The 14,982-nt window shown below is 35.1% G+C and overlaps 1 long non-coding RNA gene across 1 annotated transcript; it reads right to left on the reverse strand.

The window, feature by feature from the left end:
- Window positions 1-685: 685 nt before the first annotated feature.
- Window positions 686-4,427, reverse strand: LOC128294029 (uncharacterized). The gene is made up of 2 exons (XR_008284204.1): window positions 4,285-4,427; window positions 686-884 (listed from the first exon to the last, which is right to left on the reverse strand). It is a non-coding gene; the product is annotated as an uncharacterized LOC128294029 (long non-coding RNA).
- Between the last annotated feature and the right edge of the window lie 10,555 nt (window positions 4,428-14,982).

Below are 14,982 nucleotides of genomic sequence, written 5' to 3' on the forward strand. Positions count from 1 at the left end.
TATTCAATCTATATATACAAGGATCACATATCCACCTAATTCTCACAGTTTATTTTCTAATGATCATTCGGATACATGCTTTATATACAACTATCTCGTAAACAAATTTGAGTAAAGTAAGATCAATGGGCCATGATTCATATATCATACCTTTATAATATGCCATTCTAACTTTTATACTAAACTTAATTACTCAAAACTTACTAAATTTATCACATACCTTAGGGCTTATACTTCTAGTTCAGCATGATATATGCATATCATAAAATTCATTGCATCATTCGAAAAAGGCACATAGCAAAATCAACAAGTACATTTCACATAGCATATCATATTCGTAATTCACTCTTTTCTCAATTTTGACACATCATAAGCATGTTCTAATGCCCTTAATACCATCTCGCCACACTGTTCGGGATCAAAATTTATTATTATCTGAAAAACACTTTTTAACCGCGAAATCATCACACTATCATTTTATCACTTTATGGCATGTATAGCTAGACTCACACGTGCTACGTTAGTCCTAGAATCGACTAAACCGTAGCTCGATACCAATAAAATGTAACACCCTATCCGTAACCATCGCTGAATAAGTAAGGAGCATTACGGACTTGTAACTCATGACGAGCGGTAAAACTTTTTTTAAGATCATTCATTTGGATAAACACTAAACACGACCGAGGATAAAATGTAAACTTCTATAAGTAAACATCCAAAAGATGCCATTTTCATATGGCTTATATACAATAGTCAAAATATCATTCTACTATATTGTCTATCCTATACATGCCATAAGCTAAGTCTAATTACATAGTTGCCGTAATGGTAGATAGTGTGACGAAGTGCTGATGATCCCCGAACTGGTAGTCAGAATCCACAACCTATAAACCAAAACATGATCGAGCAGAGTAAGCTTTTGTAAGCTTAGTAAGTTTTAAGCAAAACAAAGTGTTCTCATTCACTATCATTGGTCATTCATTTCAACTGCTTCGATGAAGTTAATCTAGAGCTTCATCTCAAACTATAATATCAATAAACGCATCACTTGGCTGTCACATATATACTTTCGAATGATAATGACCTAGATGGTCAAATATTTCCAAAGCGCCTTCTTCATCAATTTTCAACTTTCAATAATCCTTTCCACTTGTTCATAACCACATCCATATTTTAAGTATTTCAACATGACAAGTACTAAATTACCGTAGGCACATAAAGAACCAAACATATTCCTTATCACATATCGTAAGCTTACAAAACATAATCCTTACCTTGTACTGGCACATCTAGCTGAACCCAACCCATACTCAAATCATAAGGCTTTTGGGCAGAATATGCACTAATACATAAGAATATTTCATCACATACTTCATTATACAAGCATACCATTACCAATTAGATCATTCTCATATTTGGAGTTATAATATTAATCACATTTACTTACCTCTTTGATACGGATAATTCACCTCGAAATCACTCCACCGATGAGTAAGTAATACGTACCTGAACATCTTAAATACATAATACTTATTTGATGGTAACTTATTGCAGATACTCAATACCAAAGTCTTACTTGAATCCTAGCATTTAGCCGTCGGGTCTTTAAAGCTCGGATATAGTACGAGCACGAAGCCTACAGACATTAATCAGGATAATATTCTCGCATAAAGCTGCGCAGATTTTAACCGGATATAATCTTGACACAAATGCCTTCGGGACTTATCACATTTATACACTTTCACATCCATCACATTGGCCATTAGGCCTTATCACATATACACACTTTCACATTCATCACATTGGTCACTCGGCCTTATCACATATATACAATTTCACATTCATCACATTGGCCATTCGGCCTTATCACATATATACACTTTCACATTCATCACATCGTCCATTAGGCCTTATCACATATACACAATTTCACATTCATCACATTGGCCATTAGGCCTTATCACATATACACACTTTCACATTCATCACATTGGCCATTCGGCCTTATCACATATATACACTTTCACATTCATCACATCGGCCATTAGGCCTTATCACATATACACATCTTGTACATCAATTTCATCATAACAAAATTGACTAGGTATACTAGTCATTTACGGCTTATAGCTTCACTTTAATATGGATTTTGTACTTTGATTACCAATATTTAATCGATAGCTTATAAGTAAATCAAATAGTTCTATTAAGGTTTACAACATAATCACAAATTCAGCACAAGCTATTTTTCCTGAGCAACAGTCATTAAATTATTCGTAAATGGAGCTACGAAACTCCAAATGAAGTGCCGTTAATTTTCTCTGAAAATAGACTCATACATATTTTATCCAACAAATTTTCAGAATTTTTGGTTCTCCAATCAATGCCAGATTTTTCTTCAAGTTTCCACTATTTCACTGTTTGACTATGCTGACCACTCTTCACTACGAATCAAATTTCTCATTGTACAAAATTCAAAATATGTTCTAGTTTATTTCATTTGAAACTAGACTCACTAAGGCATCTAGAATATAAATTTTGACTTTTAAAAATTTTTGTACAATTTATAATGATTTTCTAAAAACAGAACAGAGGATTACAGTGTCATTCTGCATTGTCTCACACAACTTTAAATATCTCATTATCAGAAATTCCTTTGCTTACACGGTTTCTTTTATAAGAAACTAGACTCATTAAGCTTTAATTTCATGTTTCATTCGGCCTCTAATTCAAGTCCATAAATTTATGGTGATTTTCTAAATTCACATTACTGCTGCTGTCTTAAGCAGACTATTTCAAATTACACTTAAATTCCCAAGCTCAAACACTTAAGAACTTACCATTTGAGCTTAGAACATAACATGGCCACATCATATCTTATTAAATCAACTCATCATGTCCTATTATGATCGAATTTGCTCAACGTTTAATCACTTAAAACTTACCTCGGCAGTGGTCGACGACTAGATATCCACGGCTATTCGTTTACTTTCTCTTTATCCAAAATTGCCCCTCTATGCTCTTGAGTCTAATTAACAAAATTTAAACTATTTTAATCACCTTGTTATATCATTAAAACAACAAGGTAAATCTTCTCAATGAAACTCATACATAAGGCAACACCTCGATACATCTGCACACATTCGGTATTTCATAAAAACCATCCCAAATACATTTACCTAGGTATCACCATGTCGCCTTATATACATATACTAGTTATGTGGTCAATTTTACCGATGACCTATGCATATAACTAATTACACCTTTAATAATATTCACAAAGCCGATTATCCACATGACTACCTTAACATATTATTAGTTAGCTTCTTATCCAAATTTGCCATAAAGAAAATTAACTCATATACCCTCAAGTGCATAAGCAATTGCATCCAAAGGACACTTTAAATGCATGTTATGAAAGTAACCGAATGCAGATATATTTATACCAAGACATCATATACTTTAAAACCAACTATCAAGGCATAAAGCCGAACCTTCAAAATCAATTATCAATACACGTTCAAACATGCCCTCCTACAAATATACAAGTTCTCCCTTGGTTAAACTAAATCATGCTTTAAGGTTTAACACATTTAACCATTAGAGAGTTAATCAAATTAGCATTCAATTATTCTATACACCCACCATTAACCGAATCTCATTTAATCAAATTTATTTCTTGACAATTTCATCACATTCGGTTATTGGTAATTTAATCCTATAAAGAGTCAAATTTTACTTCAATTCACTAAGGTGAAGATATTTTAATTTAACCTCTATTTCCGAATGCCCCCTTCTCCATAAAACCATCAAATTTTCAAATTATAATAGGTTCATAACTCATTTAACCACTAATTCCATGCCAAGCATAAAAAGGCCATGGGTTTTACACCTAACTTACAAGACCATAAAACATAAAGGTTTAATGTTCATCTTTAACACAATTACCACACTTCAAACTAAATTTTCAGCTTCATATATCCCACACCGATTTTTTTTCAGCTCAATTTCCATGGCGAATGAAATTATGCCCTAATTCATGAACTTAAACAACATTGGCCAACTTTCCAAGCTCATTTAAGCCATCAAGCACATTTAGTTTGTTCATACTCAACTAGAATCAATTATCCTCCCAAAATCATCAAACATACAAAATATACCCCATTAAGCTCATGACCGATTGCTACATGCTTCATGAACACAAAAATTTCACATGGGTCTTGTTGCAAGCTTCAAAACCAACCAAAATTCACAACTTTTCAAAGAAAATAACATGAACCTTACCTTATTTGAAGCCTTCTTTTGCCGAATGCCCTAAGCTCAAAGGTTTCTATTTTCTTTCTCAACTCACGGCAAGAAGAAGAAGAAATGGCCTTGTTATTTTCACCTCAAACATGTTTTATTCATTTATTTCATTAACTTTTATTATTTCTATTTTATGAAACCATTTTCTTTAATATAAAAAATATATTATTAACATTATTTACTAACATACAAAGCACAAAATGCCAAAATGTGTCATTCATGCCCATCCTTGCATCCCACTACCAAGAAAAAGGAATGTTTGACATGCAAGTCCCTCATGCTTCAAACCATGCAATTTTAGCCACTTCCAATTAACCTATGACATTTTCAAGATTTTTCACATAAGCCCTTTTTATTTATTTCACATCCAAATGACAAAATTTAAAGCATGAAATTTTCACACATACTTATTAAGTAAATAATAATAAGCATAAAATATAACAATTAATTATTTTTGTGACTCGGTTTTGTGGTCCCGAAACCACTTTCCGACTAGGGTGAAATTAGGGGTGTCACAAATAGGGCTTCCATTTTATTATTATTTGGATTATTATTTTTATGTGATGTAATTATAAGTAGTTGAACATGGTTTCTTAAACTATGTATGTATTTTCTATATTTTCGCAACTAAATTTTAAAAAGTGACATATTGTTATCAAATCCTATGTTTTGAACAAGTGATTGAAATGTGTTTTTTTTGTTAATTAGGATTTTCTTCTATTTTAAGAAGGGTTTTCAATGAAAACACGGTTTTCGCTAAAACAGTTTAATGTGACACGCTAGATTCGGCCATAACATTTGGGCCAGGTTTGGGGTGTTACAGATGGTATAGAATTGGCATAAATTAAGCTTGGTTGAGATTGATTTGAATGTTTATGTATGTCATGTTTTTGTGCCAATTGGGTTGGTATAGGTGTGTGCAAATTTGGGTGATGAGATGGCTTGGTAAATAGCCTATATTTGTCCACACGGGCAGAGACACGAGCATGGGTCTCAGCCATGTGTGACACATGATCAGATTATACGGTCATGTGTCCCCTGGTGTGAAATTAGAAATCAAGTCAGTATGCTCCACACGGCCCAGCACACGACGTGTGACTTGGCCGTGTGGCATAAGTTTGTATACCCTACCGGTTTGGCACAGCCTAGCACATGGGCTGGTCACACGGACGTGTGGTTGGCCCTGTCACCCAAGTCAGAGAGTTACACGGGGATAGATACGGGCAGGAACAAAACCATGTGATCTCATTTCGAATGTCCATACGGCTTGTGACAATGGCGTGTCTCTCACACGGTCGGGCCACACAGTCGTGTGTCCCTTGTAATTTGTAAAATTTTCTAAGTTTTCCGAAAAATTTATAAGTTATCAGTTTAGTCCCGAATCACTCCGAATGCATGTTTAGAGCCTCGTATTAGGGTCAATATGAATGATTTTGAATGAAGTTTATTTGAAATTCAAAAATGCATGTGAAATGTATGGTTATTTGTGTTATAAGTTCGGTAATGCTCTGTAACCCTATTCCAACAATGAATACAGGTGAGGGGTGTTACATTTATTGGTATGAAAGTTACGATTTAGTCGGTTCTTGGACTAACATAGTGTATGCGAGAGTCTAGTTATACATGCCATATATAACCTGTGATAGTGTGATATCTCCTGACAGTTTAAAATGTGTTTTTATATAGTAAATGGATCCCAATCAGTCTATAGCTGATGATGTTGAAAGTAATGCGCCAGCCTTTGTTCACGGGGTAGCACAATCTGAGTCGAGACTCGTACCGGGTAGTCAGGGAGGAAAGGCCAAGACGCTTTCTTCCAGATGATGAGCGAGTGGTTTACTGAGTATGTTTGAACAAATCTGGCTGCTCAACAACCTCCACCCCCACCTAATTCCCAATCGGTTCTCGTAGTTCCTCAAGGTTTGGAACCTCTACGATTGAATAAGTCGTCTGTTGGTAAAATCTGAAAATATGGGGCTAAAGAATTCAAAGCTATTGTTAACGAAGATCCTGAGAGAGCTGAATTTTGGCTTAAGCATACGATCAGAGAATTTGATGAACTCTCGTGCACACCAGCCGAATGTGTAAAATGTGTCGTTTCACTTCTGAGAGACACTGTGTATCAGTGGTGGAATAATTTAGTATCTATGGTACCGAGAGAAAGAGTCACCTGAGAATTCTTTCAAGTCAAATTCAGAAAGCAATAAATCAGCCAACAGCTTATTGATCAAAAGCGCAAAGAGTTTCTGGAGCTAAAACAGGGTCGAATTTTTGTAAGTGAGTATCAAAAAGAGTTTGTGGGGCTCAGTAAGTATGCTCAGGAATGTGTTTTAGCTGAAGCAATTATGTGTAAAAGATTTGAATATGAGTTAAATGAAGACATCAGATTGCTAGTCTAAATTCTAGAGCTGAAAGAATTTGTTGTGGTAGTTGACAGAGCTTGTAAAGCCAAGGAACTTGGAAAAGAATAGAGAAAAGCTGATTTTGAGGGTAGAGATTCTAGAAAAAGATCGATAAGTAAACCATATCAATCTTCGTCAAAGAAATCACGGAATTCATAAAGCCGATCAAATACTTCAGTGGGATATTCAAATAGAGATCGCGGGGAGCAATACTTAAGTCCTAAAGCTCAATTTACATCAGTATCAAGTGTCGGTAGTGTGAAAAACATTAAACCCAAGTGTCAATAGTGTGGGCGACGACATTTTGGAGATTGCTGGATGAATAATAATGCTTGTTTTAAATGTGGTTCTTTGGATCACTTTATCCGAGATTTTCCTTAATTAGCAGAGAAAGATAAATTTTAGAACACAAGACCGAGTAACACAATTGATTGAGGGAGGCCACCTAGAAATGCGGGTAATGTGACTAGTAGAAAAAGAGCGACAAAGGACTCCGTTGTGAGATCCGAGGCTAGAGCAACAGTTAGAGCTTACGCTATTTGCGCTCGCGAAGATGTGTCATTACCAGATGTTATCACCAGTACATTTTCTCTCTATGACACTAATGTAGTTGCTTTGATTGATCCTGGATCGACTCATTCATATATCTGTATGAACTTAGTGTCTGGTAAGAGTTTTCCTGTGAGTCTACTGAGTTTGTGATAAAAGTATCAAACCCCTTAGGCAAATACATCCTAGTTTATAAAGTTTGCAAGAACTGTCCTTTAATGACTCGAGGTTACTATTTTCCAGCAAATCTGATGTTATTACCATTTGATGAATTCGATGTAATTCTAGGTATGGATTGGTTGATGCTGCATAATGCTACTGTGAATTGTAGATGAAAGACTGTTGAATTGAAATGTCAGAATAGTGAAATCCTTCGAATTGAATTAGATGAGTCGAGTGGATTACCAGTTGTGATATCGTCAATGTTAGCTCAGAGATATGTGAGGAAAGGTTGCAAAGCTTATCTTGCTTATGTACTGGATAAAAAAGTGTCTAAATCAAAGATTGAATCTGGGTCAGTAGTCTGTGAATATTCAGATGTATTTTCAGAAGAGTTGCCTAGGTTAGCACCGATCAGAAAAGTTGAGTTTGCCATTGAATTAGTACCGGGAACATCACCGATATCTATAGCTTCGTACAGAATGGCTCCGTCAGAATTGAAAGAATTGAAAGCTCAGTTGAAAGAGTTAATAGATAGAGGTTTTGCACGACCTAGTTTTTTGCCCTGGGGTACACCAGTGTTGTTTGTAAAGATGAAAGATGGGCTAATGAAATTGTGTATCGATTATCGTCAGCTCAATAAGGTTATGATAAAGAATAAGTATCCTTTGTAGAGAATTGATGATTTGTTCGATCATTTAAAAGGAGAAACAGTGTTTTCAAAGATCAATCTAAGATCTGGCTATTATCAGTTGTGAGTTAAAGATTCAGACCTGCCGAATATTGCATTCAGAACAAGGTACGAGCATTATGAATTTCTTATTATGCCTTTTGGATTAAATAATGCTCTAGCAGTTTTTATGGATTTGATGATCAAATCTTTAGACCGTATTTAGACTGATTTTTTTGTATTCATTGATGACATTCTAATCTATTCCTAAGATGAGTCTGAACATGCCAAGCATTTGAGAATTGTGCTACAAACCTTGAAAGACAAGAAACTATTCGCTAAATTCAGCAAATGTGAGTTTTGGCTTTGCGAGGTTGGATTTTGGGGACATATTGTTTCAGCGGAAGGTATCCGTGTTGATCCGAGCAAGATTTCCACAGTTGTTAACTAGAAACCACCAAGAAATGTGTCAGAAGTCGAAAGCTTTCTGGGACTAGCTAGCTATTATCAGCATTTTGTTAATGGATTCTCGATGATTGCAACACTGATGACTAGATTGCTACAGAAAGATATGAAATTCAAGTGATTCAAGAAATGTCAATAGAGTTTTGAACAGTTGAAAGCATTGTTAACTGAGGCACCAGTTTTGGTTCAACCTGAATCGGGTAAAGAATGTGATTTTTAGTGATGCGTCATTGAACGGTTTGGGTTGTGTTTTGATGCAAGAGGGTAAAGTGATAGCTTATGCCTCCAGACTATTGAAACCACATGAAAAGAATTATCCAACGCACAATTTAGAGTTGGCTACTATTGTATTTGCATTGAAAATTTGGCGACATCATTTATACAGTGAAAAGTGTCATATCTTTACTGATCACAAGAGTTTGAAGCATATAATGACTCGGAAAGATATAAATTTGCAACAAAGAAGATGGCTCAAGCTGCTGAAAGACTATGAGTTAGTGATTGATACAGGGAAAGTGAATGTAGTCGCAAATGCTCTGAGTAGAAAATCTTTATTTGCTTTGCAAGCAATAAATACGCTAACCCTGTCTGATGATGGTTCGATTTTAGCTGAGTTAAAAGCTAAACTGTTGTTTCTTCAGCAAATTTATAAAGCTCAGAAGTGTGATAATGAATTATAAGCTAAAAGAGTGCAATACGAGTCGACTACTGATTCAGACTATCAAATCAGATCCGATGATTGTTTAATGTTTCGAAGTAGAATTTGTGTATCAAAAAGCTTCAAGCTTATTCAGAAAATTCTACACGAAGCACATAGTGGTTGTTTATTTATTCACCCGGGGAGTACTAAAATATAGAATGATTTGAAACAGTTGTACTGGTGGTTAGGCATGAAATAAGACATTTCAGAGTTTGTGTCGAGATGTTTGGTTTGTCAACAAGTTAAAGTCGAACATCAAGTGCCTTCGGGATTACTACAGCCTGTGATGATATCAGAGTCGAAGTGGGATAGAGTTATGATGGATTTCGTATTGGGATTACCCCTATCTACGAAAAAGAAAGACCTTGTTTGGGTTGTCATTGATCGATTGACGAAGTCTACACATTTCATTCCGGTACGTATAGACTCTTTGCTTGATAGATTAGTTGAATTGTACATCTTTGAGATCGTTAGATTGCACGGAGTGCTAGTTTCTATTATTTCAGATAGAGACTCGAGGTTTACATCGCGATTTTGGAAGAAATTGCAAGAAGATTTAGGTATGCGATTGCACTTTTGTATTGCATTTCATCTACAAATCACATTCAGTCTGAGAGCATAATTCAAATTCTCGAAGATATGCTTCGTTGCTGTGTTTTAGAATTTGAAGGAAACTGGAAGAAATATTTGTCATTGGTTGAATTTGCGTATAACAATAGTTTTCAATTGAGCATAAAAATGGCACTGTACGAAGCTTTATATGGTCGTAAATGCTGAACTCCTCTGTACTAGACCAAGCTTACTGAGAAAGAGATTCACATGATTGATTTGATCAGAGACACCAAAGAGAAAGTGAAAGTAATTTGCGATAGTTTGAAAGCAGCTTCAGATCGATAGAAATCTTATGCGAATTTAAAACGTAAAGACATTGAACTTCAAATCAGTGATAGATTATTCTTGAAAGTGTCTCCGTGGAAGAAGATTCTTCGATTTGGTTGCAAAGGCAAATTGAGTCTGTGATTTATCGAGTCGTATGAGATTATCGAAAGAATAGGACCAGTGGCTTATCGGCTAGTTTTACTGTTAGAGTTAGAAAAGATCCACAATGTGTTTCATGTGTCGATGTTACGACGGTATCGATCAGATCCATTGCATATCATTTCTCCGACAGAGATTGAAATTCAACTTGATATGACATATAACAAAGAACCGATCAGAATTTTAGCTCGAGAGGTTAAAGAGTTGAGAAATAAGAGCATAGCTTCAGTAAAGGTTTTATGGAAACGTCACGGGGTTGAAGAAGCTGCGTGGGAACTCGAGGAAGCTATGAGGAAACAGTACCCTAACCTTTTTTTTGCTAAGATTTTCAAGGACGGAAATTCCTAATAGGGGGAGTTGTAATAGTTATTTTTAGTCAAATCAGAATAATGGTTTTGAGACCACAAATCTGAGGTTGAAATAATTATTTTATTATTATTTTAATGTTTAGAGAATGATAATATGATTGTGTGAAAATTTCGTTAAGAAATTTTATTGTTTGAGTGTTTAATTTGATAAAAAGGTCTAAATCGTGTAAAGTGTAAAACTTGTGTTCTATTAGATAAAAATGTCAAATAGCTATAGAACCTTAAAGTAAAGGTCCTTATGTCGTAATTAGACCATTGGTTGCTTAATTGGACAATTATGGACATCTTTTAAGAGATTTTTGTTGTTTAATTAAAAGGTTAATTTTGGTATTTAATAATTAAAGGTTAAAATAAATAAAACAAAAACCATATTTTATGTTTATCATCTTCCTTAGTTTAATTTAACAAGAATAGAAGCCATTTTTCATCTCCTTCATTCGGCCATGCTATCCTTGCTCAATTAGGTATGGTTTTTGTCCCGTTTTTAATGATTTCTATGTTTTTGAGATCGTTGCAACTTAATCTAGCTAGCCCAGGGACTATTTTGCAAAACTGTTAAAGGTTTAGGGTTTTGCCATTGATGAATATAAGAGTATTTTAATGTTTGATGATAGAAAATGCATGTTTGGTGTTAGATAAACAAAATTTGAAAAGGGATTTTTGGTAAAATTTCAATTTAGGGATTTAATTGAGAAATATTGAACTTTTGTCGTTAAATTGTGAAATAAATGAAAAATATGGACGGCTAGGAACTTAATTGAAATTCGGCTAGCATGAGTATAGGTTGAATTCCATGATTTTGTACTTTTATGAAAAAAGGACTAAATTATAAAAATGTGAAATATTATAGGAAAAAGTGTAAAGCTGCGTTAATGTGTATTTTGGACCAAATGGAATAGAATGATAATTAAATAAGTTTGTTTTGATTACATTTAGATCAAGAAAAGCGAAATTTAGATTTAGATCAGGGAAAGAATAAGGTTTTGGACTAGTCGATCCGTTCCGTCATTTTAACGATCAAGGCAAGTTCGTATATAATAAGCATTATTATATTTGTGTTTTAAATGCTTTAATATTGCATAAATTGTGAATATGACCTCGCAGACGTATTCGACGACGATTCAAAAATGATAAATCCTGATTAAACCTTAGGAATAGATTAGGATACAAATGACATGTCATTAGGGATTATGTGATTTGGGTGCTGGTTCATGCATTCAACTTGTGGCTGAGTTATCCGGCATGTGTTGCAGATACTAGTTAGCTTCTGTGAGCAGCATTGTGTAGCTTCATCATGACCGTCAGCTTGTGTGAGCAAACCTGTTGATAGCTCGAGAGTGAGCATTATATGTGATATGAGATTGAGATAGATTTGGCTATATCTGTGGCACTTAGGATGCGAGATTCCCGGGTATCCGATAGTATTCTGAATGGTTCAATGGGTATATGAAAGATATGGATGTGTATGAGGCTGATACAAGTTGGTACAGGTATGTACATGAACCATATAAGCTTTGAATCAAAGAAACTTGAGAAGTTCACATCTAACCTTGTGATTGATTATTTGATCGGTTTATGTATTTATATAAGTTGTATATTCATATGACCAAATGTTTAAATTGTATATTTTTGGTAAGCTGAGTTATTTTCATATGAGCTTACTAAGCTTTATAGCTTACTCTGTTTGTTTTCTGTGTTTTCTAGTGAAATCAAAGCTAGCTTGGATTAGGGAATCGTAGGAGACCTCATCACACTATCAAGCTATCATTTTGGTAGTTTTGAATCTATGTTTTTGGGATATATGGCATGTATAGGATCTTTGGTCATTTTGGTAATGAATTTAACTATTTGAATTGGCTTGTAAATGATATGTGTTGGGTTTTGTTTATAGCCATGTGAATTGGTTTATTTTGTCATGTTTGGTAATTTATATATATGTACTAATGGCCTTGGTTATGTGATTCGTATTTGCTATATAAATGCTTGTGATGAAAGGTTGAATTGTGAGATATGGCATGTTTGTGGTAATAACCAAGTAATATATGTTTGAAAGTGACCATATGGATGTTTTGTGAATATGCACTTGATATGAAATTGAATGGCAAATAATGATACTTGTGTGAATTATGGATGATGGTATAGAATTGGCATGAATTAAGCTTGGTTTAGATTTATTTGAATGTTTATATATGCCATGTTTTTGCGCCAATTAGGTTAGTATAGGTGTGTGCAAATTTGGGTGGCAAGATGGCTTGGTAAATAGCCTATATTTGTCCACACGGGCAGAGACATGAGCGTGTGTCTCAGCCATGTGTGACACACGGTCAGATTACTCGGCCATGTGTCCTCTGGTGTGAAATTAGAAATCAAGTCAGTATGCTCCACACGGCCCAGCACACAGGCGTGTGACTTGGCCATGTGGCATAAGTCTGTATACCCTACAGGTTTGGTATGGCCTAGCACACGGCTTGGCACACGGGCGTATGTAGTCATTTTGAAGGGTACACGGGCGTGCGATTGGCCGTGTGACCCAAGTCAGAATGTTACACGGGGTCAGACAGGGTTGGACATGGCCATGTGATCCCATTTCAGATATCCACACGGCCTGTGACACAGGTGTGTCTTTAGCAGTGTGAGACACACGGCCTGGACACACGGGCTTGTGTCCCCTGTAATTTGTAAAATTTTTTGTGTTTTCTAGAAATTTCATAAGTTATCGATTTAGTCTCGAATCACCTCGAATGCATGTTTAGGGGCTTGTAGGCTCGTATTAGGGACAATATGAATGATTTGAATGAAGTTTATTTGAGATTCAAAAATGTTTGGGAAATGTATGGTTATTTGTGTTATAAGTTCGGTAATGCTTCGTAACCCTATTCTAACAATGAATACGAGTGAGGGGTGTTACAATGTTACTTAAGGATAGGCAATAACTTAAGTGTGGGGAAGTTTGAGCTGTCGTAATTCGGTGTAGCAGATTAAACTAGTTTTCAGATTTAAGGAGATTGAATACAAGCATTTCATTATGTATTGAATACAAGCATTTCGTTATGTTTTAGTTCAGTTTCTTTAGTTTTGTTTACATTCAATAAAATGTGCACATCGAGTCTTTTATTAACCTTAAGGGCCAAATGAGGCCTAAGGGAAAGATAACGTGCTTTGTTAGTGTGTAGGAGACCATTATAGGGCATTTTGGGTCAATACTAGATGCTATCTTGGACATAGGGGAGCCAATGTCACAACATAGAGAGCAAAATAGAGAAAGTGAGAATCTGCCTTCAATGTCACAACACAGGCTGAGGGTTTCGCGACATACCCCTGAAGATGGCTATAAAGGAGCATACTGATTGCTATAACGTGACAGAAGACCTGGTGTGTCATGACATCGACTTTGTGATGAGATTAAAATTACCCTAGGGTGTTTTGGTCTGATCGAACCTAAAGCTCCCTAAGGCTAAAGACGATGGCTACCAGAAGTCTATAAATTGACCTCCCTGGCACACATTATGGACACCATTCCGTTATCTTATATTCTTTCTTTAGGTTTAGATTTGTTCTCTTGCTTTCTTAGGTTTTTATAATTTTGGTTTATTTGCTTTCTTCAAGAGATCTTATTGTAAAGGAGATCAATTTCTATGGAGTCACTCTATTCATCAATATCAACCAGGCTTTCTTAAACTCTCTATTTCAATTTATTCCTTATGATTAATTCTTTTATTCTTTCCATCTTTTTTATGAAAGCTATGAGGAACTAATCCTTTTATGGGAGATTAACTAGTGGAGGCATGATCTCTTAACTATTTTGTAGGGGTACTTAATGGATCAACTGTTTGGAAAAGGAAAAATGTGAAACAAACCCTAGGCCTGACAACCTTAGAAAGTTATCAATGTGAGAACTAACCCAAAATTTGTATTTCCCATTCATGAACACCTTTAACCCAAGCCAGTATGGACTGTGAGGTCGGAAGATAAGTAGTTCTTGCTGACTCGTTATGTTAGTGGAAGATCGAAAGATCTTGTTAGTGCAGTGATTAGTTAGTTGATGATAAACTCGAGACGACAATAAATTGGGATTGCCGAAGCAAGCTAATCATCATCCTCAGATCTGATTCACTTTATCTATCTTTATCTCTTGCAATTTTAATTTTTTATGTTATTTTACAAACCCTAAACATATTTCTTATTTTACTCTCGTACTATAACTAACTTAAAGTATTAATTAGATCATTGTTTAGGTTACGATTGATTTAGTACTCGCCTCCCTATGGAATGATCCTAAGAGTACTCACCTACTTCGTAGTAAAATCTATATTACAACTCGACCAT

Source organism: Gossypium arboreum, chromosome 6, assembly GCF_025698485.1.
Source record: "Gossypium arboreum isolate Shixiya-1 chromosome 6, ASM2569848v2, whole genome shotgun sequence".
NCBI lineage: Eukaryota > Viridiplantae > Streptophyta > Magnoliopsida > Malvales > Malvaceae > Gossypium > Gossypium arboreum.